The following is a 17569-nucleotide window of genomic DNA, read 5'->3' as shown; positions in this document are numbered from 1 at the left end:
TTGTATTGACATGATCCTTCAGCTGATCTTTCCAGTGCAGATTCAAAGCATTTTTCAAAGGAAAAATAATTTAGCAAGGGGGAGGGGGCGGAGGAAGATAAACAACTGATAACAGCAGAAGTATACATATCTCTCTGAGTAAAAATACCAGAACATTTCTTATGGTCACTTGTACTATTGATTTATACATAGCTATGTGAAAAGTTAGTGGCTGTTTAGGCATTGAACCTTGTTTGTTATATGATTATTGATTCATCTGAATAATAAGCCTGTCTGAGTTTTGTTATGCCTACACTAAATTAACTAAAATAAAGGAAATGCATAGAAACATAGAATGTGTCAGCAGAAAAGAACCATTTGGCCCATCTAGTCTGCCCAATATACTAAATACTATGGATAGCCCCTGGCCCTATCTTATATGAAGGATAGCCTTATGCCTATCCCATGCATGCTTAAACTCCTCCACTGTATTTGCAGCTACCACTTCTGCAGGAAGACTATTCCATGCATCCACTACTCTCTCAGTAAAGTAATACTTCCTGATATTACTTTTAAACCTTTGCCCCTCTAATTTAAAACGATGTCCTCTTGTAGCAGTTTTTCTTCTTTTAAATATTCTCTCCTCTTTTACCTTGTTGATTCCCTTTATGTATTTAAAAGTTTATATCATATTCCCTCTGTCTCCTCTTTCTTCCAAGCTATACATGTTAAGGTCCTTTAATCTTTCCTGGTAAGTTTTATCCTGCAATCCATGTACTCGTTTAGTAGCTCTTCTCTGAACTCTCTCCAAAGTATAAATATCCTACTGGAGATATGGTCTCCAGTACTGAGCACAATACTCCAAATGAGGTCTCACTAGTGCTCTGTAGAGTGGCATGAGCACCTCCCTCTTTCTACTGGTAATGCCTCTCCCTATACACCCAAGCATTCTGCTAGCATTTCCTGCTGCTCTATGACATTGTCTGCCTACCTTTAAGTCTTCTGAAATAATGACCCCTAAATACCTTTCCTCAGATACTGAGGTTAGGACTGTATCACTGATTTTATATTCTGCTCTTGGGTTTTTACGCCCCAGGTGCATTATCTGGCACTTATCAACATTAAATTTTAGTTGCCAGATTTTTGACCATTCCTCTAGTTTTCCTAAATCCTTTTCCATTTGGTGTATCCCTCCAGGAACATCAACCCTGTTACAAATCTTTGTGTCATCAGCAAAAAGACACACCTTACAATTGAGGCCTTCTGCAATTTCGCTGATAAAGATATTAAACAATATGGGTCCCAGAACAGATCCCTGAGGTACCCCACTGGTAACAAGACCCTGCTCTGAATATACTCCATTGACTACAACCCTCTGTTGTCTGTCCCTCAGTCACTGCCTAATCCATTTAACAATATGGGAGTCCAAGCACAAAGATTGCAATTTATTGATAAGCATTCTATGTGAGACAGTATCAAAAGCCTTACTAAAGTCTAGATAAGCGATGTCTACTGCACCTCTGCTATCTATTATTTTAGTCAATCAAAAAAATCTATAATATTAGTTTGACATGATCTCCCTGAAGTAAACCCATGCTGTTTTTCATATTTCAATCCATGGGATTTTAGATGTTCCACAATCCTCTGCTTAAGTATGGTTTCCATTAATTTCCCCACTATTGATGTCAGGCTTACTGGCCTACAGTTTCCCGATTCCTCCCTACTACCTTTCTTGTGAATGGGCACATTTGCTCATTTCCAATCTTTTGGGACGACTCCTGTTACCAGTGATTGGTTAAATAAATATGTTAATGGTTTTGCTAGTTCACCACTAAGCTCTTTTAATAGCTTTGGATGTATCCCATCAGGCCCCTGTGACTTATTTGTATTAATTTTAGACAGCTGACTTAGAACCTCTTCCTCGGTAAAGACACATGCAGAAAAAGATGCATTAGTCTTCCTTCCTAACTGAGGTGCTTTTTCTTCATTTTTCTTTGTAAAAACTGACCATAAGTATTCATTGAGGCAGTCAGATAGTTCTTTATCTTCTTCCATATACCTTCCTTCTTTTGTTTTTAATTTGGTAATTCCTTGTTTTAGTTTCCTTTTTTCATTTTTGTATCTGAAGAATGTCTTATCGCCTTTTTTCACTAACTGAACTAATTTCTGTCTGTGCTTTAGAAACTCTTAGAACTTTCTCTGCCTAATCTTAAAAATTTGCCTGTCATCCTCGTTTTTTTTATTTTTATAATTACTAAATGCTATCTTTTTGTTTTCAATAAGTTTGACCACTTCTGCTGAGTACCACAGTGGTCTCTTCTTTTTTTTTTTTTTTTTTTACTGACAAGCCTAATGCAATTATCTGTTGCCTTCAATAGTGCAACTTTTAAGTAGTCCCATTTCTCCTGGACTCCATTCAAACTGTTCCAATCTGATATGGACTCTTACACCACTAATCTAATTTTAGAAAAGTCTGTTTTTCTAAAATCTATAACTTTTGTTTTTGTGTGGTGGTGTGTCACTGTACTTATAGTAAACCACACTGACTAGTGATCGCTAGATCCCAAGCTTTCCCCTACAGTAATATCAGATACCAAACTCCCATTTGTGAATACTAAATCTAAAATGGCCTCCTTCCGGGTTGGCTCCTCAACTACTTGCTGTAGAGATAATCCCAGTAGGGAATTTAGAATATCTGTACTCCTGGGAGAACTAGCTATTTTGGTTTTCCAGTTTACATCAGCAAGATTAAAGTCTCCCATAATGATAACTTCACCTTTCAATGTCATTTTAGCTATTTCCTCAACTAGTAGATCATCTAATTCTTTGACTTGGCTAGGTGGTCTATATATCACACCTACACGAGTTACCTTATGATTATCAAGCTGCAAGGTAACCCAAACTGACTCTAAATTGGTCTCGCTAACTTGTATTAAATTAGATTTTATGATATCTGTCACATACAGGGCCACCCCTTCAACTTTCTTGCCTTCTCTGTCTTTCCTATATAGAGAGAGCCCTGGTATTGTTATATCGCAGTCATTTCTCCCATTGAACCATGTCTCAGTAACAGCCACTAAATCTATATTCTCAGATGCTATTATAGACTCAAGTTCATTGATCTTATTCCCATTTGTAGACAAGACTCTGAGCTTGTAATTTCTTAACCTATGTGCTACTGGCATCTTCTGGCATTGTTTTGGGGGGCAGTCGGACTGCTGTATTATCACTCTTTTGCCCCCCTTTACTAATTTAAATGCTCCTTAGCAAATACTTTGAACTGTTCACTGAGGACATTTGTTCCTATGAGAGAAAGATGCAAACCATCTTTCTTGTACAGTTCTTTTCCATTCTAATGAGAGCTAACGAGATACAAAGCCAAACCCTTGGTTCAGACACCATTCACCATCATGATTGTTGTGCTGGGAATTAATAACAGTTTTCAGTTTGCAGAGCCTTGTCTAAGGTAGCTGGTAGTAGCAACCAGCCTGTTTATAAACACACTGCACTGTTTAGATTTTTAAAATAAAATAAAAAGCATCCAAAATTATCTTGTTTGGGTGAAGATATGTTTCCGGGATATCAGAAGAAGCAATCTCTTTTGTTGGGGTGTAGCAACAAGTATGGTGTTATTTGAAAGAATTTCTTTTTTTGCCATAGCAAGTTCAAAAGTAATGTCTTTTTTAAAAGCCATCAGAGAAATTTTTGGGAGTTGTTGCAGGTTGTTACAGTAGCAGAACAATATGAAACAAAAAGGACAAGGCAGAAGATGTGCAGCTGTTAGGGGCGCATGATTGATACATGGTTTGAATATTGTAGATTTCTGTCTATGATCATGAATTATGTGCTGTAGACTGAGCTAATACAAATTAATAAAATAAAAAATGAGTACTATAGCTTTAAATATGACAGAGGAAGTGTAGCACTGCAAATCGCCAAGTTCATGGATACCCTGACTACATTGATCTTGTCTAATCCCTAGCTAATATATATCTTTCTCCCTCTTTCTATATCAATGAAATCAAACTAATTAGCTATTATCTTCCCTAAAACTGTCTCTTTCTGACCATTATCTAGTTATGTTATGTGTTTAAAGATTAAAGGATAACTGTCATATTTTTTTTTTTACGTGATTGGATTGGTCTGACTATGTTTACCTTATTTCTCTAGTTAATACTTTTGTATAGGTATTGAATTACCTAGTAATTACAGCATGTTCTTTCCTCCCCCAGGCATTTCAGTGGTTCTGCTAAAACAGCATTGGTAGGTGTCCTTCTATATACAGAAGACGGAGGACGTAGTAGTAGGCAGTTTATAACTCTGCGTGCGCACTCCCGTCGGACCGGGATAGTGCCGATATTCGCAATAAAAATCCACAATTAGAATATTCACAATTAACTACTCAGGAGGGCGTGTTTAAGTCTGGAGAAAGCCGATTGGTTGGGGTGAGGCTGCGCGTTCCCGAGATGAGCCGAATTAATTCTGGGTAGTTAGGGTGGGAGGTCTTAGCCTGAGGGTAAGGACCTCGGTGGCCATCATGAGAAGATAGAAAGAAGTCTGGTGAGGAGCTGTTGCTATGGACGGAATCTTATTAAACAAGTGGTATGTGAACACAATAATTAGTTATTATGCATTATCACCACAGCAGCAACAACATATATGAAAATTTAATTTTGAGTAAAAATATGATAGCTATCATTTAAGCTTCATTTGCTGTCTCTGACAGACATCCTGTCACTACAATATAGTATACAAGTTGAGAATTCCTGGTTGGGATCATATATAGTACCTACGACACATGTCAATATTGTGTCTCCTGATTGCTTTAGGCTAACTGCAAGGCATTATGGGCAAGTCTAGCAGCCCAGGCACTGCCATGAGTCACTTAATCCTTCTTTATGTTTCCTTCCCTGCTGTGCTGCCTTATGATCTGTAAAATTGAGCAGTTTTTCCAAATCAAATCTCAAAAGTTACAAATTTGCTGGTCTGTTTTTATTAAGAGTGTCTAATTATTTTGGGGGTCCATTTACTTGGGGTCTGATCTGGGTTCTGTATTTATTCAGCGGGCTGTATTCTGGGGTCCGGTCTGAAGTATTATTGAGTGAAAAACGCACAAAATAGAGCATGCTGCAATTTTCACGCAACGCACAAGTGATGCGTGAAAATCACCGCTCATGTGAACAGCCCAATAGAAATGAATGGGTCCGGATTCAGTGCGGGTGCAATGCGTTCACCTCACGCATTGCACCTGCGCGGAAATCTCGCCCATGTGAAAGAGGCCTTAGAGTGACAATAGTGCCTGTAATAGAGAAAGTTACAGTGTCCATGTAACATTAACTGTGGGGACAGCTGTCTTCTATAAGGGAACCAGCAGCACAGCACATAAAAAAGCCAGTGACTTCATTACACAGCCATCAGCAATAGTTCTGGTCAAAATCCTATCATTGCAAGCCACAGCGTCTACATCATTGAGACATTCCTTTTGTCATTCTAAAACTGCAAAGCACAAACCTCCCATAGCAGTACTATACCTCTAAATACAAATACCTGTTTTATATAACTATAAATATAGTACCTATATTTCAAATTTACACTGATAAGGCCTCTTTCACACTTGCGTTGTCCGGATTTACACGCCACTTGCCGGAATTACACGCCGGATCCGGAAAAACGCAAGTGAACTGAAAGCATTTGAAGACGGATCCGGACAACGCAAAGTCCTGGTTGCCATAGTAGTAGTGGGGAGCGGGGGAGCGGTATACTTACAGTCCGTGTTTGTTGGATATTTGTTCCAGAATGACGTCAGAGCGCCCCATGCGCATGGATGACGTGCCATGCGATCACGTGATCCATGCGCTTGGGGCGCCCTGACGTCACTCTGGATTGCCCCGGGAGCCACACGGACGGTAAGTATGCTGCTCCCCCGCTCCCCACTACACTTTACCATGGCTGCCAGGACTTTAGCGTCCCGGCAGCCATGGTAACCATTCAGAAAAAGCTAAATGTCGGATCCGGCAATGCGCCGAAATGACGTTTAGCTTAAGGCCGGATCCGGATCAATGCCTTTCAATGGGCATTAATTCCGGATCCGGCCTTGCGGCAAGTCTTCAGGATTTTTGGCCGGAGCAAAAAGCGCAGCATGCTGCGGTATTCTCTCCGGCCAAAAAACATTCCGGTCCGGAACTGAAGACATCCTGATGCATCCTGAACGGATTTCTCTCCATTCAGAATGCATTAGGATAAAACTGATCAGGATTCTTCCGGCATAGAGCCCCGACGACGGAACTCTATGCCGGAAGAAAAGAACGCAAGTGTGAAAGAGCCCTAACAGGGCAGACTAATTAGATGACTGCTGAAAATCCCAAGCTTTGAATATTAGCAGTTATAATTAGCCCATGCATTAATCAGATACTTACTAGAGATGTTTGAAGATGTAAAGATGGTGAGAGAGAATTAGTCTTCTTTTTGAGTAGTCCACCCCGTCCCCCAACTTTGCAGACCATATCTGTTTGTAAAAGAATCGGGAAAGTAGTAATGCAGCATTAACTGAATTTGAACTAATTTGTCATGCTGGACAGCAAACTTTCATCTTGGTTGGACATGTTCTGATATACATATCATGAAATTACCAGCTTTTCAAAGCAATATGATTTTGTGATATTGTGTCACATGGTGTCTAGGTGTATAAGTGTAGCCACACAGTGGTTGTGTTGAGTGTTTCAGCATCTCAAGGGTTTTGCTAGCATGCTATGTTATTGTATTGAAGTGTTTTAATGAAATTGGGATTTTGTAACTTAATTAGAACTATGGTAAGCATGGAAACATCTGTAAATTAAATATACTGTATAAACAGAATGCAGTCAGGAGAAGATTAAGGCCCAGGCTGTTCCTCAAGCTTGGGCCCTAGGAGAAAAAAAGTATACTGCATAGTATTTGGCTCTGCTACTAAAGACATATATACAGTCAGTTCTATAAATATTGGGACATTGACAAAAATCTAAATTTTTTGGCTCTATACACCACCACAATGGATTTGAAATGAAACAAACAAGATGTGCTTTAACTGCAGACTGTCAGCTTTAATTTGAGGGTATTTACATCCAAATCAGGTGAACAGTGTAGGAATTACAACAGTTTGCATATGTGCCTCCCACTTATTAAGGGACTAAAAGTAATGGGACAGAATAATAATCATAAATCAAATTTTCACTTTTTAATACTTGGTTGCAAATCCTTTGCAGTCAATTACAGCCTGAAGTCTAGAACGCATAGACAACACCAGACGCTGGGTTTCATCCCTGGTGAAGCTCTGCCAGGCCTCTACTGCAACTGTCTTCAGTTCCTGCTTGTTCTTGGGGCATTTTCCCTTCAGTTTTGTCTTAAACAAGTGAAATGCATGCTTAATCGGATTCAGGCCAGGTGATTGACTTGGCCATTGCATAATATCCCACTTCTTTCCCTTAAAAAAACTATTTGGTTGCTTTTGCAGTATGCTTTGGGTCATTGTCCATCTGCGCTGTAAAGCACCGTCCAATGAGTTCTGAAGCATTTGGCTGAATATGAGCAGATAATATTGCCCGAAACACTTCAGAATTCATCCTGCTGCTTTTGTCAGCAGTCACACCATCAATAAATACAAGGGAACCAGTTCCATTGGCAGCCATACATGCCCACGTCATGACACTACCACCACCATGCTTCACTGATGAGGTGGTATGCTTAGGATCATAAACAGTTCCTTTCCTTCCTCATACTCTTCTCTTCCCATCACTCTGGTACAAGTTGATCTTGGTCTCATCTGTCCATAGGATGTTGTTCCAGAACTGTAAAGACTTTTTTATATGTTGTTTGCCAAATTCTAATCTGGCCTTCCTGGTTTTGAGGCTCACCAATGGTTTACATCTTGTGGTGAACCCTCTGTATTCACTCTTGTGAAGTCTTCTCTTGATTGTTGACTTTGACACACATACACCTACCTCCTGGAGAGTGTTCTTGATCTGGCCAACTGTTGTGAAGGGTGTTTTCTTCACCAGGGAAATAATTCTTCCATCATCTACCACAGTTGCTTTCCGTGGTCTTCCAGGTCTTTTGGTGTTGCTGAGATTCTTTTTAAGAATGTTCCAAAAAGTAGTTTTGGCCACGCTTAACGTATAACTGTCATATTTATTTATTTTTTGTATTGTGGTGATTAATATCACCTTGGTGGCCCTTTTTAAACTTTTCACTGTGTATTCAATTACCCCTTAATTCCACAGTTTTGTTCCCTGTACAGCCTACTTTTACCTGTGCTTAAAATAGGGTTGCTAGGCATGGTCCATCCTCTGTTGAAGGACGGAGGATGCAGAAGCAGGCTGCGTGCAAGGTCAGATTACTGACAGCCAGGGACTGTAAGTAAATGATTACAGCCAGGTCCTCCCCAGCAGCTGATAACAGTGCCTGGGCTGTGTGCACTTCTCCCTGTCCCTGCGCTTGGCAGACGCTCCCTCACTCAGCAGACTTGGACAATGCAGAGTCGAAGCAGCACAGAGCAGGGAAGGGAGATCTGCCATCTGCTCAGTGTATAAATGAAAGCAACATGTGGTAAGAGGACCCCTTTGTGCTGCAGGAGATTAACCCTTTAGGGGGAGGGCTCTGGTTACTGACACTTTTGTGGGGCTATTGTTACTGGCTAGTGAGGGCAGGCGGGATTAGCCTCAGGGTGAGGGCAGTGGCGGCCATCTTAACTGAATAGTGAAATTGCAGTTTTATGCAGACTGGTTGCTAAGGGCTGAATCTTATTAAATATGGGGTAAGTCAGTATAATAGTAACTGATTCTGGAATATCATGTTATTAGTAACTACATATATGAAAATTGAAATTAGGGTCTAAGTGTGACAGTTATCCTTTAACGTCTTTGCTATCTCTCTGATGGGTTTGTTTTGTTTTTTCAGCCTAACGATGGCTTGCTTCACTGACAGTGACAGCTCTTTGGATCTCATCTTGAGAGTTGACAGCAACAGATTCCAAATGCAAATAGCACACTTGAAATTAACTCTGGATCTTTTATCTGCTTATTGTAATTGGGATAATGAGGGGATAACACACACACCTGGCCATGGAACAGCTGAGAAGCCAATTGTCCCATTAATTTTGGTCCCTTAACAAGTGGGAGGCACATATGCAAACTGTTGTAATTCCTACATCGTTCACCTGATTTGGATGTAAATACCCTCAAATTAAAGCTGTCTGCAGTTAAAGCACATCCTCGGAGGGCCCTGTGATTGTACCCTGCGCACGCTCCAATTGGCGTCACAAACAAAACTATAGACATTTACCTACACCTGACCCAGCCATTGCATAATTTGGTGTCAGAGTGCATACCCCGTTATCCTGCTCAATGCATTTTTAGGCATCACGAACAGGATACGGGGTATGCACTCTGACGCCAAATTATGCAATGGCTGGATCAGGTGTAGGTGATAGTCTATAGTTTTGTTTGTGATGCCAATTGCAGCGTGCGCATGGTACAATCACAGGGCCCTCCAAGGATGTTATAACTCACGCCCCTGGTTAGGAATGCCAGAGTGGTGTAATGTCTCTGTATGGTAGTGGTAATTGCGTCAACGGTGTCTCCTACCTGGGTACGGCTGGACTCCTGGATCCTGGCTCACTTGCAATAAATTGAGTGTGGTGCTAGTAGGAGTAATAGAGGAATTTGCAGCAGAAATTGAGATCCAGACTTTTGGTGAAGTTCAAACTTGTCTTTACTGATTGTAACTTTCATCCAAGCAAGATACAGCTTTTGTCTTAGGTCCCAGCAGGTATTGGCAATGGTTGGCAGGGATTTATCTTCTGCTCTATCAGCCTGGAGCTTGCAGGAAAGGACGTCTGCTTTGTAGCTCTATACTGTGGCAGGAATTTGGCTTCTGCACTCTCTATCTTCTGCTGTATGGGGACTGACTAGCTGAGGAGGAATGGCTTCTCCTAGGGTCTCTGGATTTTACTCACAGTTATCTTCTCAGGGGATGATTTCTTCCTAAAAACTGGAGTTGTCTATAACTTTCTGCTTTGTGTCATTCACCTGAGCTGCAGAGCTCAGACTGGGAATTTGATCAAATCTCAGCATGAGACTTGATCCCTGCTGTCTTTCCTTTGCAGGGAGGGCTAGAACTTGATCTAACTGTTTTTTTCCTCCCTTGCTGCAGTATGTGGGAGCCTCCAGTTTCCTTAAGCAGGGGGGCAGAACAGAACTGGATCGTTCCCATAGCTCCGTACACATAATTACAAAAAAGTTATAGGGGTTAAAATATGGCGACAAAAAAATAAAACTGATTTTATCCAACTTTTTAAATATTTTATCACTATCAAAACGCAAGAAAAACTATACATACTGTATAAGGTATCACCGGATTCATACTGACCTGTAGAATGAAAGTAGATAGAAAGGGTCTCTGAGGCTCACCAGACGGTCAATATGGATAGAGGTGCTCAATCACCGGTACACCTAAAAACCGTAGAGCAAAGTTATGTAAAAAGAGAATTGTGATGGCACACTCACATTTGGTTTTGTTGAATAAAATTATTTTATTATTGTTAATAAAAGTATTTAATTAAGATTATTTGAATAGAAGTAGATATAAATGAAGATGATAGTATTGTATTTATAGAACTTGCAGATATTAGATCAATCGAGATGTATAAGATTTGGTTGGACTCTGATATATCTGTTCCAATATGTATTAAAAGATAGTGGAAGGTGGTCGGAGTGTTTCCTAACAAGGATGGTAGTCCAATGTTCAAATGGTAATTATAGTCTCAAATTCACAAACGTGTGATCACATAAAACATAAGTGTTGCGTGATTTCAAGTGACCAAAAAGTGTACAATGTCTCCTCTTATAAAATCCACTATGGATAAAAATATGAATAAAAATGAAAATGAAAATAAAAATAAAATTCCTATGCAAAGTTATGAAAAAATATATAACTCAATTGAGTAAAAAACGTGTTGTGCACAACAAAAGCCTATATTAAATAACAATCATAATGTCCATAAGAAAGCTTTGGAAATGTGGATTGTAACATATATGTCACATAGACAATGTTCATGTGTTGGATAACGATGAGATCGATGTTATTGTGATCGTAACCGTTGTATATCTTGTATTTTCTCGGATATATTCAGGTCATGGAGTGCCCGCCTTTTAAAGAGAGAGCGATCCTCCTTATAAATGGTAGACTTGCTCGAATTTGCATATAAGTTATCCAAGTGCTATTACTGTATATTGTCTATACCATTAAAAGTACATTTAGTAAAATTTCATATGTATAATTAAGGGTGTATATTACTTTACCCCTCTTCAGTTTATTCCGGTTTCTTCTGTTTGGCAAGGACCTGCATGGCGTCCCACGTGATCGCTTGTCTTACCATGTGATGCTGCACGTGATGATGATGCGGCTTGACGTCACACGGGATCTGGTTGCTGATTGGCCAATTGTCACGGCTGAGGATGGGGAAAACCCTCAGCCGTGCAATGCCAGAAGATGTCCGGTCGCTACTCGGCCAGGGCAACAGAATTAGGGAGCAGGTCACCTCCTATTGCGTCCCTAACACTGACCCTGTCTCCTGTCCGTATGAGCCGACCCTGATGATACGAGGGCTCATACTCTGGAACCTAATAGTCCCTACAAGCCCTCAGGATGGCCCTGAACTAAGGAGCAGGGTAAGACGACCTGTTCCTCCTCGGCACGGAGGAACAGGAGTCTCACTGGCCAAGCATCATGGAGATGGGGAACATAAACAGATCTATGGATATGACAGGTGAACCCAACAGTTCCACACTAACCTGCCACAGCCTTGCTGACTGGAACCCGTGCTCAGAAAACGCTGTCCACACAAACATAAGACAAACAGCACACACATAAGAACACTCAGGAACTAGAACATCCATAGCTGCACTAAAAACCCAAAGACATAGGACATCCACAAAACATCAAGGTAATGGATTTATGACCGGAAGGGTAGCCCTGACTAGAAGGATGGTTACAGGATACCAGGAGGACGACTCCAGCAACATGCCTGGAGTACCCCTCCAGACAACTGATCTGGACTGAGACTTTATAGCCCATGTAGCCACACCCAACAGTCAGACACACCCAGTGACTCACACACACACTGGGAAGGGAGTTAACCCTTCCAGCACCAGGGAAGGGAAACACCAACTTAAAGGGAAAGCGTCCAACTCAAGAACACACTGTGGCTGTTGCCGCAGGCAACGACATGGGTGGCAACCATGTCCTGGGAGTCAGCCCGAAGGCCGGGACACTGCCACCACATGTACACCATACAACCAAACGTTGCCACGGGCAGCCACAGTGAAGGAAAGATGTCAGTGCACACCACACATAAAACAGAGTGCACACAGACATACAAAAGTGCATACATACACGCACACAACTCCAAGGAAACCGCACACACTCCTGTTGTCCGCGGCAACCGCACCTGAGGCAAACAACCTTATGCCTCCAGCTGCGGTTGACACAACAACCCAAACCGCGGGCAACTGTATGCGGCTCCCAAGGAGCCACAGCCATAAACATAGTCGTGACACCAATCCTGTTTAGCTGTCCGAAGGTTTAAAATGTTGTCGCGGTAACGAATAATTTCCTCGATTATTCTTCTCTTTAAAATCTTTAAATCCTTGAATCCTTAGTAGTTCTCACCGCTTATTCAGACCAGACGCGTTTCGGGACACTTTCTGGTCCCTTCCTCAGTCGTCAATTACTGGTATGTCCGGATTTATGTGCGGTTTTCTTTAAGGGGGTGTTGTCTTAACCACTTCAAACCCGCAAGCTGAAACCCCCTTAATGACCAGGCCACTTTTTACACTTCTGCACTACACTTTCACCGTTTATCGCTCGGTCATGCAACTTACCACGCAAATGAATTTTACCTCCTTTTCTTCTCACTAATAGAGCTTTCATTTGGTGGTATTTCATTGCTGCTGACATTTTTACTTTTTTTGTTATTAATCAAAATGTAACGATTTTTTTTGCAAAAAAATGACATTTTTCACTTTCAGCTGTAAAATTTTGCAAAAAAAGCGACATCCATATATAAATTTTTCGCAAAATTTATTGTTCTACATGTCTTTGATAAAAAAAAAATGTTTGGGTCAAAAAAAAATGGTTTGGGTAAAAGTTATAGCGTTTACAAATTATGGTACAAAAATGTGAATTTCCGCTTTTTGAAGCAGCTCTGACTTTCTGAGCACCTGTCATGTTTCCTGAGGTTCTACAATGCCCAAACCGTAGAAAAACCCCACAAATGACCCCATTTCGGAAAGTAGACACCCTAAGGTATTCGCTGATGGGCATAGTGAGTTCATAGAACTTTTAATTTTTTGTCACAAGTTAGCGGAAAATGCTGATTTTTTTTTTTTTCTTACAAAGTCTCATATTCCACTAACTTGCGACAAAAAATAAAAAATTCTAGGAACTCGCCATGCCCCTCACGGAATACCTTGGGGTGTCTTCTTTCCAAAATGGGGTCACTTGTGGCGTAGTTATACTGCCCTGGCAATTTAGGGGCCCATATGTGTGAGAAGTAGTTTGCAATCAAAATCTGTAAAAAATTACCGGTGAAATCCGAAAGGTGCACTTTGGAATGTGGGTCCCTTTGCCCACCTAGGCTGCAAAAAAGTGTCACACATCTGGTATCGCCGTACTCAGGAGAAGTTGGGGAATGTGTTTTGGGGTGTCATTTTATATATAACCATGCTGGGTGAGAGAAATATCTTGGCAAAAGACAACTTTTCCAATTCTTTTATACAAAGTTGGCATTTGACCAAGATATTTATCTCACCCAGCATGGGTATATGTAAAATGACACCCCAAAAAACATTCCCCAACTTCTCCTGAGTACGGCGATACCAGATGTGTGACACTTTTTTGCAGCCAAGGTGGGCAAAGGGGCACATATTCCAAAGTGCACCTTTCGGATTTCGCAGGCCATTTTTTACACATTTTGATTGCAAAGTACTTCTCACACATTTGGGCCCCTAAATTGCCAGGGCAGTATAACTACGCCACAAGTGACCCCATTTTGGAAAGAAGACACCCCAAGGTATTCCGTGAGGGGCACGGTGAGTTCCTAGAAGTTTTTATTTTTTGTCACAAGTTAGCGGAAAATGATGATTTTTTCTTTTTTTTCTTTTTTCCTTACAAAGTCTCATATTCCACTAACTTGCGACAAAAAATAAAAAATTCTAGGAACTCGCCATGCCCCTCACGGAATACCTTGGGGTGTCTTCTTTCCAAAATGGGGTCACTTGTGGCGTAGTTATACTGTCCTGGCAATTTAGGGGCCCAAATGTGTGAGAAGTACTTTGCAATCAAAATGTGTAAAAAATGGCCTGCGAAATCCGAAAGGTGCACTTTGGAATATGTGCCCCTTTGCCCACCTAGGCTGCAAAAAAGTGTCACACATCTGGTATCGCCGTACTCAGGAGAAGTTGGGGAATGTGTTTTGGGGCGTCATTTTACATATACCCATGCTGGGTGAGAGAAATATCTTGGCAAAAGACAACTTTTCCCATTTTTTTTATACAAAGTTGGCATTTGACCAAGATATTTATCTCACCCAGCATGGGTATATGTAAAATGACACCCCAAAACACATTCCCCAGCTTCTCCTGAGTACGGCGATACCACATGTGTGACACTTTTTTGCAGCCTAGATGCGCAAAGGTGCCCAAATTCCTTTTAGGAGGGCATTTTTAGACATTTGGATCCCAGACTTCTTCTCACGCTTTAGGGCCCCTAAAAAGCCAGGGCAGTATAAATACCCCACATGTGACCCCACTTTGGAAAGAAGACACCCCAAGGTATTCAATGAGGGGCCTGGCAAGTTCATAGAAATTAATTTTTTTTAGCGGAAATTGATTTTATTTTATTTTTTTCTCACAAAGTCTCACTTTCCGCTAACTTAGGACAAAAATTTAAATCTTTCATGGACTCAATATGCCCCTCAGCGAATACCTTGGGGTGTCTTCTTTTCAAAATGGGGTCAGTTGTGGGGTGTTTGTACTGCCCTGGCATTTGAGGGTCTCCGCAATCATTACATGTATGGCCAGCATTAGGAGTTTCTGCTATTCTCCTTATATTGAGCATACAGGTAATGAGATTTTTTTTTCCGTTCAGCCTCTGGGCTGAAAGAAAAAAATGAACGGCACAGATTTCTTCATTCGCATCGATCAATGTGGATGAAAAAATCTCTGCCAAAAAAAAAAAAAGGAGGGGAAAGGCGTCTGCCAGGACATAGGAGCTCCGCCCAACATCCATACCCACTTAGCTCGTATGCCGTGGCAAACCAGATTTCTCCATTCACATCAATTGATGAGGATGAATAAATCATTGCCGGGATTTATTATTTTTTTTTATATACAAAGTGTTTGCCAAAGCATAAAAGCATAGGAACGCCGCCTCCTCCTCAGCTCGTATGCCTTGGCAAACGTATCTTTTACTGCAGAGTAGAAATCTCGTCTTGCAGCACCGCATACACCGACTTGCGTGTAATCTGACAGCAGCGCAATGCTTCTGTCAGAATGCACATCAGTGCTGCAGCTAGTCGATCGGTTGGTCCACCTGGAAGGTAAAAAAAAAAAAAGAAAAAAAAGAAAAAACCAGGCCGCAACGCAATAATTTTATTCACTTTGGAACAGAACATATAAACTTTAACTTTTTGAACTAAACATTAACCTTTTTGCTTACTGGTGTTTTTTTTTTTTTTTTTTTTTACCTTTATAGAACAAACCTCTCCTTCCCCATGGGTCAATGTGCAAAGCGCAAATCGCCCAAAGATGTGGCGAAGTGCGTTATGCACTTTGTCCCAGGTGAAAGGAGACGTTTGCAGCAGCTGTATGTGAATGGGCCCTAATAGCCCTGTGTGCCTGTCCTGGTGAGATGTGATCCCTATGCTAAGTGTACCTGTGTGTGGTACTTCCGGAAACACTCTCCAAAGCATAGGGCAGGGTGGTCAGGACAGTCAGGACAGAAATAGGGGGTGTCACGCCTTATTCCACTCCTGCTACAGACACGACATTTTTTTCGGGGTGGCGGTCGGTTTGAGGTACCAGGAACGACACTGGGGAAATGTCGCTCGTGTAGACGGCTAACTACACTGGTGGATGGGGCCACGGAACCTCCTGGGTACAGGAGGTTCGCGATGATCTCTTCCTGAAATTTGACAATGTTGAATAAGCCACGGCACTCCAGAGGGATTCCAATCAATTTCTTTATTACACCTTGTGTAGCAACGTTTCAACCTGATGGTCTTTGTCAAGCTCCCATTACACAAATGGCACAGTAAACATTAAATACACTGTATTTAATGTTCACTGTGCCATTTGTGTAATGGGAGCTTGACAAAGACCATCAGGTTGAAACGTTGCTACACAAGGTGTAATAAAGAAATTGATTGGAATCCCTCTGGAGTGCCGTGGCTTATTCAACATTGTCTACTACGGAAATCCCAGGACCAGGATTTAATGCTACAGGCACCACCACGTATTGGATCCGCTATAATAATAGTGAGTAGTGCTGGCCTATTTTTCTATTTGTGTTCCTGAAATTTGAGGAAGGATCCAGTTCTCCCAGCCTTACTGTAGAGAACAAAACTATTATACAGAGCCAATTGAATTAAATATACAGACACCTTCTTATACCAGCGTCTGGTTCTGCGGGACACTAAATACGGAGCCAACATCTGGTCATTGAAGTCCACCCCTCCCATGTGACGGTTATAGTCGTGGACTGAGAGGGGCTTTTCAATGACACGGGTTGCTCGCTCAATTTGGATTGTCGTGTCTGCGTGAATGGAGGAGAGCATGTAAACGTCACGCTTGTCTCTCCATTTCACCGCGAGCAGTTCTTCGTTACACAATGCAGCCCTCTGCCCCCTTGCAAGACGGGTGGTAACGAGCGGATATAAATTGTGTGGCATACCGATTTGTTTCGGCCACGACTAAGTCCAAGAGCTCCGCAGTCAAGAACAGCTCAAAAAATACCAGGGCCGAACCGATCTGAGCTGTCTCAACCCGAACTCCAGACTGGGCGGTGAAAGGGGGAACTACAGGTGCGGCTGAAGTTGGGGACTGCCAATCAGGGTTTGCCAGCACCTCAGGGATTCTAGGGGCTCTACGGGCACGTCTTTGCGGTGGCTGCGACGGGGTCACTACTGCTCGTGCCATCGTACCAGCTTCAACTGCCCTTCTGGTGCTCGCCACTTCACCAGGTTGTACGGCAGTGCTGGTACTAGGTCCAGGAAGGGCTGCGCTGCTTGTGTATGCCTCACCACATAATCCGACAGCACCAGCCCCACTCTGCTGCTCTTGAAGCGGATCCTGCGCAACCTGTGGTCTAGCGACACGGGGCCGGGTACGCCTGGTGCTATCAGGGACCTCCGCCTCCTCGTCCGAACTTTGGGTCAGAGAGCCACTGCTTTCTACAGGTTCGTATTCTGACCCGCTAGATTCATCAGATGAGGGTTCCCATTCCTCATCCGACTGGGTCAGAAGCCTGTAGGCCTCTTCAGAAGAATACCCCTTGTTTG

This window comes from Bufo gargarizans, chromosome 1, assembly GCF_014858855.1.
Source record: "Bufo gargarizans isolate SCDJY-AF-19 chromosome 1, ASM1485885v1, whole genome shotgun sequence".
Classification (NCBI taxonomy): domain Eukaryota; kingdom Metazoa; phylum Chordata; class Amphibia; order Anura; family Bufonidae; genus Bufo; species Bufo gargarizans.
Note: the sequence above shows the minus strand (reverse complement) of the source record.